At 37.6% G+C, this 20,202-nt stretch overlaps 1 long non-coding RNA gene across 3 annotated transcripts in view; it reads right to left on the reverse strand.

Moving 5' to 3' along the window:
* Positions 1-6,576: 6,576 nt before the first annotated feature.
* The window catches only part of LOC103883931, a 114,654-nt gene continuing 101,028 nt past the window's right edge, over positions 6,577-20,202 (reverse strand). For all 3 annotated transcript variants that reach the window (XR_002521700.2, XR_004184386.1, XR_004184385.1), the window contains one exon: positions 6,577-7,430. This is a non-coding gene — a long non-coding RNA (uncharacterized LOC103883931). The remainder of the gene's footprint in view (positions 7,431-20,202) is intronic.

Consider the following 20,202-nt stretch of genomic DNA (forward strand, 5'->3'; position numbering starts at 1 on the left):
TCCTGGCACTCCCTGCTAAAATAAAAAGGAGGGATAGATAAGATAGCTTTAATGACTCAAACTTCGTCCTTTTAATAGCTTTTCCACATAGCTAACTAGTGGATGGATAGTTGACAGAGACTGGTTCAACAGTAGTGCATTAAAACTTGGAATTACAATCTCAAATGTTGAAGCAGTAGAAAGACCTCAAATGCATTCACTATTCTGCAAAAGTGGCTCTTTCTAATTTCACTTAGCAGACTATTACATGTTCTCAATTTTAAAACTTTTCCTTCTACAGGAATAAGTGGGTCAGCTTCTCAGAGCCTATGAGGCAGTCAAGTTGATCTGCAGAATCTGTTCGATTAGGTCAACCCGAAACTGCAAGAAGCAGACGAAAAGATTTGCAGCCAAGTATCATTTCAGTTCTGGATCATATTGACATCTGTTACAACATATTATTAAACATAAAACCCCACATGGTACTCGAAATTATACAGGGAAGGAAAAATGCTACAAAATGCAAACCTTTTGGATTTTATCACAAGTGAATAATATTTAAAATAAGCCAGTGGATGTCATATTTGTATAAAGAAAATAAATATATCAGAATGTGACACTCTGACTAATAGCTGTATTTAGTGGTTTTCTTCAAATGTCATTTTAATTTATTATTGTCAGGTATGGAGACCTGTTTTCAGCATGTACAGTGTCCTACACTTTGGCTGCCTCTTGGAGGAAATGATGCAATACCAATAAATACATGAGTGCAGAATATTTGCAACAGGAAAACATGATATTACTGCCAAACCATATTTAATGCCTGGAGGGCTGATTTTCTTCCCACATCTTTGATTTTGTTTCTCTTTCTTTTAGTTGCCTTTTTGCAATTTCACTACTCAGCAAAGTCATGGAAATAACACTTAAAAGCAGAATTCACTGGAATTTGGCAATGTATTATTATATTTTGCCTTACCCTTCTCTTCTCTTTAGACTTGATTTACATGGAATTTTGTTTGTAACTAAATTTTAATAGAATTGGAGCTGAGATAAAGACCAGACCCATGAGACAGCTAATGGGTGCCCATCTGCAAGGGTGCTATACTTGGAAAAGTAATAAGGTGAGAAAATTTATATTGCTGAAATCTCCCAAGGACTAGTGGTTGGAGGAAAGGCATTATTGATCCATCGGTGATTGAATGTATCTTCCACATTGGTAGGCTCTATGCTAGTAGTTGATTACTTAATTACATTTAAAGAAAAAAAGGTCTGGTTAGATTAGTTGCAAAGACTTTTAAAATTTAAATGTACTTTTTTTTTTCCACAGTGTAAAGTATGTAAGTCTGACCTGTGATCCAAGAAAACAGTAATGAGGTAAATACTTTTTTTTAAAATTGTTTTTAGCTTTCCGCATACAACTCTTAGCCTTTCTTCTAGATAACAGTTGAAAAAATATTTTTAAAATGTCACTTTCAGAGTACTAAGTTAATTGCTTTCCTATGACTTTTATGTGGCTCGTACTGGTCTTGGCTAGAGAAATATGTATCTTTTTTTGGTCCATTGCTATGTAAAGTGTTAAAACAAATATCACTGGAGAATATAGATGAAATGTCAACTAGTGAAGCACACACCATTTTTCTGACCATGAGATTTAAAGAACATTGTGTGTATCAGACAGCTGAATACGAAGCAAAAGTTGAATGGATTCTCCATATTCTTTGTGGAACAGCACTTTTAGTGTCTAAAATAGGAGTTGGAGATTAGACGTGGGTGCTCAGTTTGCTAGCACTTTCCATAAGCATAGACAATTGAAGGAGCATCCATGATTCTGTCATGCAGAAAAATAAACTTTCTCATTGTTTTAATTTGGAAAACTCAGTTCGACCTGGCAAAAAAGCTGAGTGAGAATACTTAAAAAAAAAAGTCAGCTTTATTAACTGCACAGTAGGACAGGGAGGCATTTTGTTATACAACTTGAACTGAATACAAATATTTTATGGTTGCCATATTTATTATTAACATTAAAAGGCTACTTCTCAGATGGTATTTGAAAAAATTGATACTTTTGCTTATTGGTGTATTTATATATGTACTTATAAATACATATATGTATATGTATCTCTCTCTCTATGTGTGTGTGTGTGTGTGTGTGTATGTGTGTGTTCAGATGCTCCTTGACTTACAATGGGATTATGTCCCAATAAATCCATCATAAACTGAAGAAGTTGAAAACACATTTAATACACCTAACCTACTGAGCATCATAGCTTAGCCTACCCTGCCTTAAGTGTTCTCAGAATGCTTACATTGGCCTACAGTTGGCCAGAGTCATCTGGCAACAGTACACTATAGAGTAGTGGTTGTTCACCTTGTGATTGTGTGGATGACTAGGAGCTGTGGTTTGCTGCTGCTGTCCACCATCTGGAGAGAGTATTGTACTGCATATTGCCAGCCTTGGGAAAAAATCAAAATTCAAAATTTGAAGTATAGTTTCTACTGAATGCCTATTGCTTTTGCATCATCATAGAGTCACAAAATTATAACCCCAACCATAAGTTGGGGACCATCTGTGTATATGTACAGTCATGCACTGCTTAATGATGGGGATGCCTTCTGAGAATTGCGTCATTAGGCGATTTCATTGTTGTACAATCGTAGAGTGGACTTACACAAAGCCAGACGGTAGTGCCTACAGCACACCTAGGCTATAGGGTATAGCCTGTTGCTCCTAGGTTACAAACCTGTATAGCATGTTACTGTACTGAACCTTACAGGCAACTGTAACACAATGGGAGGTATTTGTATACACAAATGTAGTGAAAATACAGTAAAAATATGGTTTTTATAATCTACAGGATCACTATCATATATGCAGTCTGTCGTTGACCAAAATGTTATGTGGCACACCACTGGATGTATACGTAACACCTACAATGGTTAGACAACTCTGTTTTTTCTAGCAGCTTTATTGTAATGTAACTTACAGATCATAAAATTTACCCTTTTAAAGTATACAGTTCAATGATTTTTAGTAAATTTTCAGAGTTGTGCACCATCACCATCATCCAATTTTATAACATTTTTTATTGCCCCAAAAAGATCCCTCATGCCTGTTTATAGTTACTCTCCATTCCAACCCCAAGCCTCAGGCTAGCTCTAATCTACTCGCTGCCTCAATAGAATCATCTTTTCTGGATGCCGTGCTAGAGACTCTTCCTTGTCACACTCTCAAGTAAAATCACTAGGTCAGGGGCAATGCCTTCTGGGACTTTAGTGAATACCTTGGTTAGAGTGAGTTTTCTATTTTGAGGGATTACTGTGTGGGAGTTTAGAGCTCAAAAAGATCTTCCTAAATCTTCTCTTTAAGTAAGCAGTATGGTTAAAATTGAGCTGTGGACTGAGGCACACCTGGGTTTAATTTCTAGCTCTACCACTTTCTAGAAAAGTGACCGCGAAAAAATAATTTAACCTCTCTAAGCATCATTTTCCAAATATGTAAAAGTATGGCTGTTGAAATACGACATTAAGTAATGTCAGTAAAGTGACTGACACGTAGTATGTATTCAACAGAAACTTTCCTTATGGCTGTACTTGAGCTTTCTCATCAGGGAAAATATACCCTAATTTTTGACTTCAATTGTGTTTGACTTCAAATTTTTCTGCAATCCACTGAAGTATTATTGTCATATGTTTCCTTTACATTTAACCCAAGCCTCTTTGGCTTTTCACTAAAGAATAGCTGCATGCTATCATCTATATAAGGTCATATTATTTCCTGGAGCTACTCTGACTTCACCAACAACATGTATTTACTGAGAGCCTGTGATTGCTGTGTGAGTGATACAATGAAGACATAGTTGAAGAGCTAACAGCTCACTTGGAAACAAACAAGTCACTGGAAATCAAAAATGAATTAAATACCTATTTGGAGACATCAACAGTAATGCTTCTATTTAACCAGCAATTTTGCTCCTGAATACCCACTGGAAGGAAAGAATCTTAAATGCCAAAAAAAAGATTTTTGGACAGAGAGAATTGGCAAAGCATCAATTATAGCTGAAAATAACAGGAGACGGCTATTGAGCTATTCTTTAAAGGACGAATGCAATTTCAATAAGCAGAAAATGGCACAAAAAGAGGTATTTCAGGAGAAGTGAACTTCAACTTCATTCATTCATTTATGTTTTCGTTTATCAGATATGTGGATGTCTGTTTATATCATTCAGCTTTCACTAGATTATTCTGAGGTAACAAACAATATCAAACCTTAGTGCCATACGAGGAAGAAAAATATATTTCTTATTCATAGTACATCTCTCTCTCTCTCTCTCTCTCTATGTTGTTTTACTTTGCTACAGTTCTGTGCCTTGTTCTTCATTCCCAAACCCAAGCTGACTTATCAGTCTCACAGCAGCGGGGAAAGAGCTATGGAAGGACCAGGAACAGGAACCACACAACGTGTCTTACAGCTTCTGTCCTGCATCACTTATGCTCACATCTTGTTGGGCAAGAAAAGTGGTAGGGTCAAATATGATGTCCAGGGTTAAGAATAGTAGAGACAGCCAGCTAAAATTGTGAGCAAATAAGATAACCTCTTCCACCCCTACATTTTTAAGCAGTGAACTTGAGACCGAATCACTACCTTAGGGAACCTACACTTTAGTATGAAAATGTGGACATGTGCCAGGACCTGCTATAGGCAGAAAAACAATGAATAACCTGGTAAGATGAGAGAATGCAAAGGAAGATTACACTGGAAAGAACATATGTGGTCAGATCAGAAAGGCCTTAAATACCCTTTCTAAAGACTAGACTGAGTTTTAGAATCAATGGGCAGTAAGTAAATTGTTAGTGTAGTGGAGGCATAGTGGTTAGTTTTATGTGTCAAATTTATAGTCTATGTAATACATAATTACTTCATTAAACACTGATTTAGGTGTTGCTGTGAAGCTATTTTCTGAATGGGGCTAATATCTATAGTCAGTTGACTTTAAGTAAAGAATGTAGGTGGGCCTCACCCAATCAGTTAAAGGCTTACGAGCAAAGAAATATTTCCTGGAGAAGAAGAAATTTTGTCTCAAGATGGCAATGTAGAAATCAGGCCTGAGTTTCCAGCCTGCTGGCCCTATAAGTGTTGGATTTGCTAGCCCCCACAATTGCATGAGCCATTTTTTAAATATCTTTATAAATATAGATATAGAGGTAGATAGATAGATAACCTATTGGTTCTGCTTCTCTGGAAAACCCTAGTTCACAAGAGAATATCATGATTCAATTCTGTATAGATGGAAGAGATTTTGCAAATCAGAAAGGAAAGAATTTGCTAACTGCTCAGAGGTCAGCATGAGAGAGAATTAAAGATGAACCCAAGACACCATTATTTTGTAAGCTAAGTAATTCTACTTTTTATGTTATTTCTTGAAGCTTTCTTCATGCCTTGCCCTTATTTTTACAATGGACTACTACATTGCTAATGACCCCAGTTGTTTATTATTCATTATGATGTGCATATGTGAAAATATGTTCTATGGTGCAAATGTAAGTTCTTTCTTTTTGTAAATACACCACTGCTCAGTTTCTCAGTAATTGCTCCAAAATTTGAATTTTCTACCAGATGGGAAGCAGAGATATCATCCATGACCAAGATCCAAGCATGTGGCCCCACACGGGCATGACAATAAACTGTTATCCTCTGATTTCTTCAAAATGCATTAGAGTTACCCCAGATGAGTAAGAAAATATCCGAATTCCTTAGGTAGTCTCACCATTATTCCAAGAGGGCTGAGACTTCATCAAACTTCTTTGGACGGTAGGATTAAGGGAGGTTGGAAACTGCGTCTGTCCTGATCAAGTTATATTCTCATCCCTTCCCCATTTCCTACCTCTATATCGCTTTGGTTTCTCTCACAGTTTCACATGCTACCAGTGTATAACTAGGTCAGATATTTTTGTGGAACTATTATCATTTAGTATTTAAGAATGTATTTACAGTGTTAAAATTCTAAAACTGAGCCATTTAATTCCTGCTCTATTCCTCTGAGATAATTTGCAATATCCTGTAAATGAGAAAATATAGTCACATGATTTGACTAGGCCCCCCCCCAAAAAAAAATATGCCAACAAATCTATTTTCTCATAGAAATTGTTAAGTGAGAATAGTGAGCAAGGCTCCTTCTGAGGGATTATGAAACAACCACAACAACAAAACAAGTAGGAAAGACAACCAAAAAAGAACATATAAGCCATCAAGGAGCTAATGATTTGGTCTTAAAGAAAATACTAGTGTTGGCCAGGCACTGTGGCTTATGCCTGCAATCCCAGCATTGGGAGACTGAACTGGGTGGATCACTTGAGGTCATGACTTCAAGACCAGCCTAAGCAACATGGAGAAATCCTGTCTATACAAAAAATACAAAAATCAGCCATTGTGGTGGCACACACCTGTAGTCACAGCTATTCAAGAGTCTGAGGCAGGAGAATCACTTGAACCTGGCAGGCAGAGGTTGCAGTGAGCTGAGATCACACCACTGCACTACAGCCTGGGCGATAGGAGGTTCTGTCTCAAAAAAAAAAGAAAAAAAAAGAAAAAAAAAGAAAAAGAAAGAAAAAAAAGAAAGAAAGAACAGAAAATACTTGTGAAACAGGATATTTCCCTGACCGCTTCATAGGACTCAGAGCAGGGGTGCCTTGTTTACCCAGCCCGCAGTTTTCAACTCCTCTTGAGAGAGCATGCAAGTAAACAAGATGGGAACTGGAAAGCATGAATCCTGGAATTAGCCATCCATTTCAGCCCCAGCAGAAATGAACTCCACTCACTTGGACTCACTGTACTCCACCCGTCATGGGAGGGCATGCACAGATGAGTGTGTGCAGGATCCGGGGTGAGCACTTTTGGGTACCAGCAGGAGCAAATTCCACACAGGCCCTGCGACAGCATCTGGGGAGGTACCTGAGACCCCGAAGCCCCAGAAGGAGGGTTACAGTGCTCTTTTAGCTCTGCAGATGGCTTAAGTGTAAACAGCTCAGTGGACCCTCTGCCTTTTCACATGAGGTGGCTAACTTCTGCCAGCAAAAGCAAAGGGCAAGTGTGACAGCCTTTTGTATCTGTACTTGTGGCTCCCAAACTCTTGTCTGGTGTCCAGGAAACATGAGGTTGCACAAACAAATTGAAGGATGGTAAATGTGGGGGATTTTTATTGCCGATGAAAGTGGCTGTCAGAGGGAATGGTAGTTGAAAAGAGGATGGGGTGGGAAGGTAATCTTTCTCTGAAGTCTGGCCATCTCTGAACGGTTTCTTCTTGGAAGTTATGCCATGAAGCTGTCCCTCTGAAGTCAAGCTGCTTCTCTCTGAGGTCCAGCCATAGTCTCCAATGTCCAGCTGCTTTTCCTCTCTGCTGGCTGAGTCTGGGGTTTTTATGGGCACAGGACAGGGACAGCAAGGCCCATGGTTGCTTTTGAAAAAGGCAACATTTGAGCAGTAAAATGGGGATGTAAGTTCTCACTTTGGGCTGCAATCTCAGGCTTTTCAAATGGGACCTCACCAGCGACCTGCCCTTTTCTGCCTAAAATTTCTCTGCCTCCTGTCCTATCACTAATGTAAATTAATCCCCTAAGCACATTGTTCTGCCATATCACAAACCTCCATCTCCTCACTTTCGCTTATGAGGTCCTATCTGAGTTCCTCGTTGTGACCTGTGGGCCTGCCACCTGCTCATCTCCCCAGGGTGTTTTTCTCCCTCTACTGCAGCAGAACCACACTACTTTTAATTTTAAAACACAACATGATTTTAACTTTCCGTGTCCAAAATGGAAACTCAGATCTTTCTCCCTAAACCTTCCCCATCTCAGTTACTCTGGCCAAAAAGTGTAAAGTTATCCTTGACTATGACTTTTTTCTTCATTCTATATCAGTCTGCCTGCAAATCTGATTGAACTGAAAAATCTAACCTATTATCATCCCCTTGACCATCTTGGTCTAAGCCACATGTCTGAAAGAATAGATAGTGAGGCTAAAAACAAAGAAACAAATGAACAAATATGGCTCAACTACCCCAAATTCAAAAGCACACAGTTGTACATTTAAATTAGAGAAGTCTAAAGTGTTGAAAGGTATTTGTTGTGGTTTAACCAAGGCTCTCAGCCTTTAAACTATTTCTAAATTATCAAATATTTTAATCATTACATCCAAAATTTAATATGAATATCCTTTGGGAGTCATCTTTGAATAGATTTTCAATTGTCTAGCCTCTGGCTTTCTTAGGTATAGAGATATTCATGCATCATCTTCAACATTGTCACAGTAATGACAGCCTCCACTGTCCTTGAATAATTGCTATGTTGCCAGGCACTATACTGAGTACTATAGTCATTGTGACTAATTCTCATAAGACTCTGAAGATCAACATATTATTGTTATTAATGCTCAACTTTATTATTATTTTCATTATGATGATTCCCTTTTTATTAAGGAGGACACTGAAACACAAGGACGCTAAGTCTCCAGCCTCATACCCCCTTGCACATGCATGATAGAGCCAGGATTCATACTCGAGCCTGCCTGCCACTGGAACCAGTCTTTCCACAGTCGTATGCTGTTCCCAGAGAGTTTAACTGGATAATTTTAAGATCACTGATAATTTTAAAGGTAAATGAGTCAACAGTTATTGGCATTTCTTGGTTAAATGCTTCATGTGCAGTTGGTGAAAATAGAGACTATTTTTCATAATGTGCACCACTAGGCAAAACCTTGGGCTTCAGTAGACCATTGTTATTCTAGTTACATGGAAAATCTACCTGATGGTTTTCTGAAAGGTCACTGGTCACTCATCCAGACTTAATAAAGTCTGGAACTCAGTAAAAAGATCAACTAAGCTGATCCTAGTGTTGGCTAGCTGATAGAATATATACAGATGTTTAAAAACTCCACTGTATTAATCTGCTCAGGTTGCTGTAACAGAATACCATAGGCTGAGTGGCTTAAACAACAGAAATTTATTTTCTCTGCCTCCTGTCCTACCACTGGAAACTGGAAGTCCAAGGTCAACAGATGGGCAGGGTTGGTTTCTGGTAAGGGCTCTCTTCCTGGCATGTAGACAGCTGCCTTCTCACTACATCCTTACATGGCTTTTCTTCTCTGAACATGGAGAGGGCACTCTGATTTCTTGTCCTCTTCTTATGAGAACACCAGTTCCATTGGATTAGGGCCCCATGTATGTGATCTCTTTTAATCTTAATTACCTTCTTAAATGTCCTATCTCCAAATACAGTCACTCTGGGAGTTAGGGCTCCAACAGATGAATTTAGGGGGATGCAGTTTAGTCCATAGAAGCCTATAGTTTTTCATCTGACCCTTGTGTTATTACTTATTCCAGCTTTTAATTTCTGATTAGTAAATAATGTGTATTTAAAATTTCATTCTGTATATTGCTAAACTTAGGTTTAGAAACTTAAACCATGCATAAATTTATTGTTCATTAAGACAAATTACTTAGATGCCTAATGCTGCTGATTTTTGCATACTTACTGGATAATGTACAAAGTTATCATTTTCAGGCCACAAGTACAAATACATCACACAATGTATAAACGTGAGGGATTTAATTTGAACTGATATGATATACCTTTTAGGTGAATTAATATTTCATCTTACTCTCCTGTATTACCACCAACAAAAACCACACTACTTTTAAATGTCAGTTAGGTTTTAGTGAAAATCATTTGTTAAATGTTGTATACTTAGTTTAAATCTAACTGGGTAACTAAACATTAAAGGGGGAAAATCTATATTGGTCTAATTTGAATTATATGTTCTTCTCAACAAGCATAATTGCTATTGACTGCCTAAAGCACCATTGTCTAAGTCATGAATAATCATAAAACATTACAATTGACACAAGAAGAATGGAAAGAAACCCATCAAAAAAAAAAAAAAAGCAAAGCACAAAATACCAACAACCTCCCCCTCCCTTCTCCTCTGCCTAAAAGAATAAAGCCATGCAAAACACAATGACTTTATTACCTGAGAAATGTGCTACATGATAACCGTGAGAAGCCTCATTTATTATAGATCGTATTTCACTTAGGGTTTGACATTTTATTCTGGAATGAAGCTCACTTGTTACTAAGTGTGTGTCATTTAAAAAGGAAGGAAGGAAGGAAGGAAGGAAGGAAGGAAGGAAGGAAGGAAGGAAGGAAGGAAGGAAGGAAGGAAGGAAGGAAGGAAGGAAAGAAGGAAGGAAGGAAGGAAGGGGAAAGAGGAAAGAGGAAAGAAAGAAAAAGAAAGAAAGAAAGAGAGAGAGAGAAAGACAGACAGAAAGAAAGAAAGAAAGAAAGAAAGAAAGAAAGAAAGAAAGAAAGAAAGAAAGAAAGAAAAAGAAAGAAAACCCTTAGTACTTTCCTCTACCCTTTCATTAACTGAGTTCTTAATTAAAAACTAGAAATACAGATTTTTCTTGGGCAGAATATTTTTCCAGAAGCTCTGGAAGTCGGCAAAATGTCACACCTTGGATATTTTATGAAGAACTTAAGGTTTACTGTCAATGAACCTCTTGCTTAGGGGGCATGTAGAACCACTTTCTAGAGCATATTCACTAAATTATCCTGTAGTTCGTTTCTAGCATCCTAAGAGCTGTGGTTCTAGTAGAGTCTCCCACACTAGGTAGTATTAGAACAACCCAAAACACATGCCATTCTATTATCTTGGTGATTTATTGAAAAATCCATAGGTTAAACTGAAAGTCAGTTTCCTTTAAATCACAGTGTTAGTTTTGTGATACCAGAACTATTAGTTTTGTGCTGTAATGTTAGTTTGTGATAGTTTCATAATAAATATCACTGAATAAATACACATATTAACAAGCATATTGTTATTACTCTGTTTCTATAGCAGTGCGTGCACCTTAGGAAAGGGTTTCTTAATCTCAGCACTATTGACATTGTGGGTGGATAATTCTTTGTTGCCTGGGGCTATCTTGTGTACTGATCGATATTTAGCAGCATCTGTGACCTCTATCCACTAGATGCCAGTAGCACTCCCCAGGTTGTAACAGTAAAAAATGTCTCTATACATTGCCTAATGTCTCATGGGGAGAAAAATCTACCCCCGGCCCCTGGCTAACCCCTTCAGTTTTGGAACCATGGCTTCTGAGGGTAAGTTTATTGCAGGATGGTAAAAGTACAGAACCAAGGTAAATTCCCATTTAAAAAAAAATGATGAGATACATTTTACCCCACTAAGTGTCTCAGCAACTGTTTAAAATAACTGGAGGGGACATCTCAGTACTAAGGACTATCATTTCCATGGTCCCTTTGATAGTTGCCTTCCATGACTCTATGAAGTCCCCAGGAGGCAACTCAAACAGTTTTCCATGATCCATGGGAATTAAGGCTCTGGTTGACCAAACTACTAGCAATCAAATACATGATTTAGGAAACACTAAGTTCTTGGGACGTGCTGGTAGAATGGCATTTTTAAAGTTAGCTACTATATTATATAGATTTCTCAAAGAACTAAAAATCGAACTACAATTTGATTCAGCAACCTCACTACTGGATATCTACCCAAAAGAAAATAAATCATTATTATTAAAAAGATACCTGCACCCATATGTTTATCACAGCACTATTCACAATAACAAAGACATGGAATCAACGCAAGTATCTATCAATGGATGACTGAATAAAGGAAACGTCATATATAGCCACAATGAAATATGGATTACTACTCAGTCATAAAAAAGAATGAAATCATGTCTTTTGCAGCAACATAGATGGCTCTGGAGGCCATTACTTTAAAAGCCCTGACTACGCTGCTACACAATCTATGCAAGTAACAAAATAATGCTTGTAACCCATAAATTTATAGAAATAAACAAAAAATAAAATAAATGTTAGCTGCTTGTTCCAGGAATAGTACTAATCTAAAGAGAGCTTTAATTCCCAGGTAGAATGTATATTTCCTGCCTCTGAGTTTTATGGTTATTTTCTAATCCCCACAGTAGCTTGCTCAATTTGCATTTTGATATTTGGGATACTTTACTTGCTAAAGTACTTGTCTTATCCATTGGGCTAGGTGTTCTTGATAAACAGTGGGTATTTCTTAATTATTTTTAGGTTCTCTATGTTTAGCATATGGGGGAGAGGAATCAAATATTGAATAAGTATTTGCTAAATAAATAAGTAAATACTATATTTGATCATTTGTTTAACATTTATTAAGTAATCTTGTATATCAGAAGTTGTTCTAGACCCTAAATACAAAGAGAAATTAGTGTTGATGCTTCCTTTGTGAGAATTCATGGCAGAGTATAGATGAGAAGCCTAAAAACACTTAGTTGGAATACAACAGGTTAACAAAAGAAGTGCTAAAGGACAAAGAGAAGGGGAAAGTGAGGAACCACCAGTCCTCTGCTCTATGTTTTTCAGAGTGAAGAAAGCAATGGCTAGCTTCAAGTAATACTTTATTCTGCAAATCATACATTTAATTATTTGTTGGCAGAAGGAGATGTATAAAATGATGCCTTAAAGATCAATTTTTGTTAGAATAATTAAGGAGAAATAGAAGCTGATTATTCTCTTCTCCCAAGTAACAAAATAAATAAATAAATAAATAAATAAATAAATAAATAAGGAACCCAGAATCACTAAATAGAAAAGATAAATGAATTGAGAGTTAGAAGGTGTGAGTTCAAGCTGCAGGTTGGAACTATTGAGGCAAATCATTTGGATTCCATATTCTTTTTTTTTTTTTTTTTTTAAGAGAGAGAGAGCCTTGCTCTGTCACCCAGGCTGCAGGGCATGGCCTGATCTCAACTCGCTGCAACTTCTGCCTCCCAGGCTCAAGAGATCCTCGTGCCTCAGCCACCTGAGTAGCTGGGATTACAGGCACCCACCATCATGCTTGGCTAATATTTGTATTTTTAGTAGAGACAAGGTTTTGCCATGTTGGCCAAGCTGGTCTCAGACTCCTGGTCTCATGTGATCCACCCACCTCGGCCTCCCAAAGTGCTAGAATTACAGGCATGAGTCATCTTACCCAGTCTGGGTTCCATATTCTCAATAGAGCTCTACCACAATTAGATTCTATTGCTGCAGTATGACTTGCCAAAACCTTTGAGATATAAAACAATGTTGATTTATTTTCTTTATGGCCATGTAGGAAAGAAGTCTGATACAGGTCCCTTCGGGCTAAAATGAAGATGTGGACTGTGGATGTATTGCCTCTGGAGGCCTTTCCAGCTTCCAGAGGCTGCTCACATCCCTTGGCTTGGGTGCCCCTTTCTCCATTTTCAACGCCAGCAGCTCAGCACCTCTCTAACCTGCTTTCATTGTCACATCTCCTTCTCTGATCACAACCAAGAACAGTTCTTTATATTAAGGATTAATGTAATTAGGTGGAGCCTATCTGATCAATGCAGGATAATTTCTCCCTCTCAAGGTCATACTCTAAATCACTTCTGCCAAGTCCTAGTGCATGTAAGATAACCCATTCACAGGTTTAGACGGCTAGGAAGTAGACAGCTTTAGGGGAGCACTAGTCTGCCTGCCCTGGGGGTGAAGTGAAATTGTCTTACATAATCTAAAAGATCACTTCCCACCTGAGCACCTGCAACAGAGAATCTGCCTCTGTCCCATGCATTCCCTGCGAAAGCAGTCTTCTTCCGGTCAGCCGAGCCTGTGAAGATCTGCTTCCACAGAGCTCTGTATGTGTAGTTCACCATCTTCGATGAAAATTCAAAAGGAGAATACAGGTTCAAACAAAAGCGTAAGTGATTTGGCTCACCATTATGAAGAGTTTTTCCAACATTTGGGATTGATGGAGCATCACTGAAGATCTATAGAAACAGGAACTTCTTATCTATCTGAGTTATGTAGGATTAAAGATAAAGACATGATTGTTAACTCTGTGGAAAACAAACAAACAAACAAACTCATTGAATACAACCAGAATGCCATATTATCAGGAGCAATTCTTTTATAGTAGATATGCAAAACATTTCCCAAGCTGAGAAAGATGCCATGGAGAAATTTTTTGTTTGTTTATTTGTGATGTGTTTCTGTTTTGGCAGTTTTCAGCTTTTCTCCATTTAAAATGTTGATATCAACATCTTTTTGAGTTGTAGAATGTTGAAAAAATGCATCATCCACGCAATATTCTTTGAATTAGGGGTTAGTTCTTTATTGTTGTGATGGAAGAAAGGAGAAGAGAAGCTAAGTGTTGTATTGTTCTTTTTATTTATGAAATGCTTTGAAAATATAAAATTTTCCTTCCTAGAAAAAGAAAAAAGCAAATAGATACAGTCCTCCACAGTTAGCAATTTTGTAACCGGTAAATTCTGGACACTTACTATGTTTTTCTCATCCTACTCTCTAGTTGGACAGCTTTGTGGGAATTAATATACCTTAAAAATACTATTTGGACATTTTTACTGCTATGTTTTCTCTTCAGAGCAATCTATTTGATAGAAAGGAGAGTGAAGAAAAACTATTAAATCAATAATTCCAAAGTGTTCAAATTTTAGAGCTTACGGGCATCATGGAGGTCACTTAGTGCAACTCTCTACTAAGCATGGGTCTGAGCAGTAACATCCTTTCCAAATGGCTGTTCAAGTATCGTGGACCTTCCCCTGTTCCACACCATGTCAGTTTCTAGGGTTTTACATTGTGATTACCCTCACTCAGATATGTTCTAATTCCTTACTGTTCTAAATGGCACCCAGGTGAAGCCCTAAGTTCCTGCTGAGATCTGAGCTGTGAATAGTGAAAGAAGACTATCATTTTCCCTTCCTAGACACTATACATGCCTAGTTTTTTCATTTGTGTTGGCCATCTCATAACAATGTCAACATATGGTGAGACTTCAACCCATCAACCTCTAACTACTTGACCAAATGATGTTGTTGTAGTGTCCCTTCTCCACCATGCTTGTGCAGTTTACTATGATCTGTTTGGATTTCAGCTGTAAAAATGTGATGATAGTGACAACGTCATTCAATTCGTTTGTCATTCCTCCCAGTGACATGATATCCATCAGTTTGGAAAATCATGCCTTCCTCTGCCATCATCCCAGGGACCCTGGTGCCCAGTGTCAGGCTAACTGCTAATTACTTATGGCCGAAGGTATGGAAAGAAATCCACCTAGCTACCCACCGCAGATCGCTCTGTCCCTGGAGTAACTTGAGAGATCTGGGCATGTGCTTTGTTGAGATTCAGAAAAATGCACAGTCTTTTCCAATATTGTTTATGAATTTGTTTCATATTTATTTTGTTACCTACAATCAGAACAAAAGAGAGTTTAAAATGCAGACATGAGGATAAAGTGGCCAAGTCCATGAAAATGATAGAGCCGGGTTTCCTAGCAGGAAAGCCAAGCTGCCTATTATATCATCCGGGTTATGATTCCCACAGGGTTTCGGCTTAGAAGAAAACCTCTGCTGCCTGTGCAGTGATGCTTTAAATTCCTTTCATTTGTAGCTATTGCTTAATTAGAAATAAGCTTTAGATTAATATATGTAGAAAGTTAACATATTGACATGATTGCATACCAAAGAAGAAACATATAATACCAGATTTGTTCCCAGGCAGATTTGATTCAGGATGGTAAGGTGAGGATAAGAGAGGATTGTTCTCAATTTGGTTCTGTAAATAGTTGTGACAATTCATTTATCTGCACAACTGAATTGAGTGATCTGGGACTAAAATTAGAACTAACATGGCATGTGTTTCACAGTTTCTGAGGCAGCTACTTCTTGCTCCTTCCAGAAGACTTTTGAGGATACAGAAAGGATGAAAATTCTCCAAGAAAATGGAGCACCAAGACTGATGTTGCATGAAATGCCAAAATTTTGAATAAAATTCTATCGACCACAAGATGTATAGAGAGGAACAGAGAAATATAATCAGAAGCACTTACAGATTTTGCTGCTCGAAGGAGCAAACACAGTCCCCTGAGAAGACAGACCGGGGTTTCTTTCCTCCCCCACTGCCTGCTTCTTGAACTGGCATTCTGAATCTGAAGTATTAACCTGAGAATCGGCTGTCCTTCTGTGCACATGTGCTACATTTTGAGGTGACCTGAATACTATCTGCACCCCCCTCAATTAGCAATTCCCATTTAAGCCATATATTAGACTGCATGTTTAAATATAAGGAGAAATTAAAAAGACGGGCAGTGGTAACTAGATCCAGGGAAGTTTAGTTACAATGAATAAAGCAGAGTAGATGGAAAGAAACCTGAAATGTGTTTGAATTTTCCCATGTTTTAAGCTCAATGACTATCATCCCAGTGCCTTTCAACATGTTATAGACCATACCATCTTCAATATGTTCTGACCCAATTTTAGTGTATTTCTACCTAACCTTGATTTTGCCAGGGTTAGCGTAATTTAGTTATAAACACACGAAATATGGCTTTTCAAAAAGGATATCCTCTCCCAAATAATATATGCCCTTGACCCCCATCCTTACTGTGCAAATATGGAACACGGAGCTAGACACGGAAAATTCGGTTAAGCACTGACCTTATCAATGTGTTCTTTAGGTTTCAATCAGAGACACAGAGGATTCTATTAACCCCCAACTGCACCATCAGTAGGAGGAACAAGGATAATTGAGGTACTGTGACCATTGAAAACACAAGAACGATATATGCATTCCCTCATTTGAGATAAAGAAAGAGAAAGATACAGTATGGAATAAATGGTACATCGTCCTGAAAAAAAAATCTCTGGAAATGACTTCACAAGAATTCTTAAAATGTAGTAAATTGCTCTACGTCTTCAATACGATAGAAACATTTATAAGCTCCATGAATCACGAACTACAAGAATAAAAAGAGACCGTGATGAGAGGAAAAAGAGCTGGGTGAATTAAGGTGGGGTAGCAATATAAAACTTGAATCGGTGTTGGGAGCAGTAAAGAACAGAACTGATGTTGTGGAAAATTAAAACACTAATATGGACCATAATATTGAGCTTTCCTGGAATGCAGAAAAAAAGGATAAATACCAAAAAAAAAAAAAAAAAAGATAAGAAAAGATGAAGATATGGAATTTAGAGGAAAAAAGCTAACCTGAATATAACTAATGTTCTCAAAGAAGAGACAAGACAAAACTTAACCAAGCAATAATAAACTTTAAGCAATGATAACCTTCTTGGATTGAAGACCTATGTATTAGTCTGGGTTCCCTAGCAGGAAAGAACGAATAGGATAGATGTATATAGAGGGGAGTTTATTAAGGAATATTGACTCACACAGTCACAAGGTGAGGTCCCACAATAGGCCGTCTGCAAGCTGAGGAGCAAGGAAGCCAGTCAGAGTCCCAAAACTGAAGTATTTGGTGTCTGATGTTCGAGGGCAGGAAGCATCTAGCATGGGAGAAAGATGGAGGCCAGAAAACTAAACCAGCCCAGTCTTCCCACGTTCCTCTGTCTGCTTTTATTCTGGCTGTGCTGGCAGCTGATTAGATGGTGCCCACCCAGATTGAGGGCAGGTCTGCCTCTCCCAGCCCACTGACTCAAATGTTAATCCCCTTTGGCAGCACGCTCACAGACACACCCAGGAACAATACTTTGCACGCTTCAATCCAACCAAGTAGACATTCAGTATTAATCATCATCACAACCTGTATCTTCAGATCCAATGAACCTAGGTTAAAAAAAAAAAAAAAGACTTGCCTAGAGACATATGAAGATGATATTTAAATGTGAAGACAAACAACATGTCCTGAAAGCATCTCATACAGGAGAAAACAAACATTACTTCGAAAGGAGCATATCAGGTAGGCCTGGGACTTCTCTTCACCAATTTCAAATGTCAGACAACAATGACAGAATTGTTACAGACATCTGGAAGAAGAGAAAAAATACTCAAGAGTTTTATACTAAAGCAAGTAGTCTTTCATATGCGACCACAACCAAAAACTCTTCTTAGATGTGCAATTACAGAGGAGAGAGAATAACACATACTTCATAAGTCATTGTGAGAATTGTATGAAGTCATGAATGAGAGAAATGAACATTTGACTACTACCAAGTTCTGCATAAATGTAGGTTCCTATTACCTGACTGGCATTTGTAGATGTTTACTAAATCAAATAGGAAGGGGGCATCTTAAATATCAAGATCTGGTATTTAACAGGCTTTTCTTAATCCTTGCTCAATCTCAGAGAGGGGTGCCTGGTTACAAGCAGAGACCTCACACTGAGCTGGAGGACTTGTTTTTTGGTGTTGAAACCTTGGTCAAGTGACTTAGACTTTCTGCGCTTCCATTTTTGTCTTCTGTAAAATAAGTTATTGGGGCTAAAAGTTTCTTCTAGCTTTACTATTCCATGTCATTTAAAAGTTTAAAGATCTATAAGTGCAGCATTATGCTGGTAGAGGTTACACTTTAATATTCTTTTATTTTCTATGTTAAGTTTTACTTTAGGTACATAAAGCTTACATTAGGCAGATATACTGGATAAATGAGTAGCAGATTTCAAATAAGTAACATTTGGATTTTGTTTGACTAGTCAAAAAAGACCAGGGAATAGGCACATTTAAAAATGCAAAAGACAAAAATATATTTAACAAGTAGGTTCTGGGTGTACATACAATGCTTTAGCAGTTATATTTAAGGCCGGATAAAGATTTGAAATGCTCCACCCACAATACCATAATACTCAGCATGGGTGGGAGGGGATATGGCTGTAATGGGGTTAAAGAGGAGTACAGTCAAGTTTGTTAATGGAATCCCTACGTGGACTGTGTTGAAACTTAAAGCACATTAATAATAAAAGCTCTGCTTTAAAAACTGACCTTGTAGTTGAAAGATATGCGATTGTATCATTACCAATTAATGTGTTAGGTAACATAGCTTGTACTTGGAAAGCAACAAGGAGGAGTATCTAAATGATATTCACACATCTTAATTAGTGTCATTAATAGTTCTTTTGCCATCTTTCATGAGAGCAATGGCATTACACTGCAACCATCTTGTTATAAGTCAAACCAGGAAGCTAGATTTGAAGCCAAGTTCTTAAAAGTGGTTTTAAGCTGTGGTGCCTACATGACTAGAATGTTTCTCTAGGGGCTCTTCTCAGCTGCAGGACTTTCAAAAGCAATCAGCAATAGAGCCAGACCTGAAGGTAATGGTGACTAATGGACAACATTACACGTACTCTGTGAGATTAGAATGCAAAAACATAAGAAGAAATATGCAAAACAAATGTCTTCCTATAGCCTCCCCCCATGATTCGTCAGTGATTTTAATACTATAGGTAAAAATTTATAGATACAAATATTTCATCTCTGAATTCACTATCTGCTACTGAACAACTGAAATTTTTTTTGAATGATGTTCTGAAAGTTACTGAAAAAGAAGCCCCTCTAAAATCCTTATTATTGAAAAATGTTGGTGCACTAGCATACAGTGTGGCACAAACAAACTTGTATAATTTAGGACCCATCACGTGATGGTTGCATCTTAAAAATTTTTATCTTCTCTGGAAACTATAATCTATATAACCTATACCTAAAATAAATTTTATTATTGGGTTTTCTTCTGACTCTAAAGGTACAATATCCTTTTAGTGGGCTTGGAGGGGGAACCGGCAAAATACAAAGTAGAATAAAATTAAAAGGAAAAAAAAATGATGTGCTTCCATCCAACTTTTTTTCTATATAAAATGTGTAATTATGAATACATATATTCATAAATGCAATATTTAACTTATATACATAGTTTTCTTTGTGTCACTATCTTATGTCATTAAAATTTTTCAAAAGTATAATCAATATAAAATAGTCTATTTTATAGTTGTACCATGTCTGTCTGTCTGGGCTTCTATAAAAGGATATTGTAGACTGGATGGCTTATAAACAACAGGAATTTATTTCTCACAGTTCTAGAGTCTGGGAAGCCCAAGATCAAGGAACCAGTATATTCGAGGTCTGGTGAGGGCCTGGTTCATAGATAGATGGTGGTCTTCCTGATGTGTCCTTACATGGCAGAAGGCGCAATAGGGCTTTGTTGGGCCTCTTGTATGAGGGCACTATCCTGTTCATTACCTAGTGACCTCCCAAAGGCCCCACCTCCTCATATTATCGTATTGGTGACTGAGTTTTACCATACAAATTTTGGGAAGACACATACAGGCCATGGTATACCATAATTTAACTTATTGTTGAACATTTGAGTTATTCCCAACTTTTCACTATTAAAAAATAATACTGGCCAGGCGAGGTG

The sequence above is a fragment of the Papio anubis genome, chromosome 6 (assembly GCF_008728515.1).
Source record: "Papio anubis isolate 15944 chromosome 6, Panubis1.0, whole genome shotgun sequence".
NCBI classification, from domain to species: Eukaryota; Metazoa; Chordata; class Mammalia; order Primates; family Cercopithecidae; genus Papio; species Papio anubis.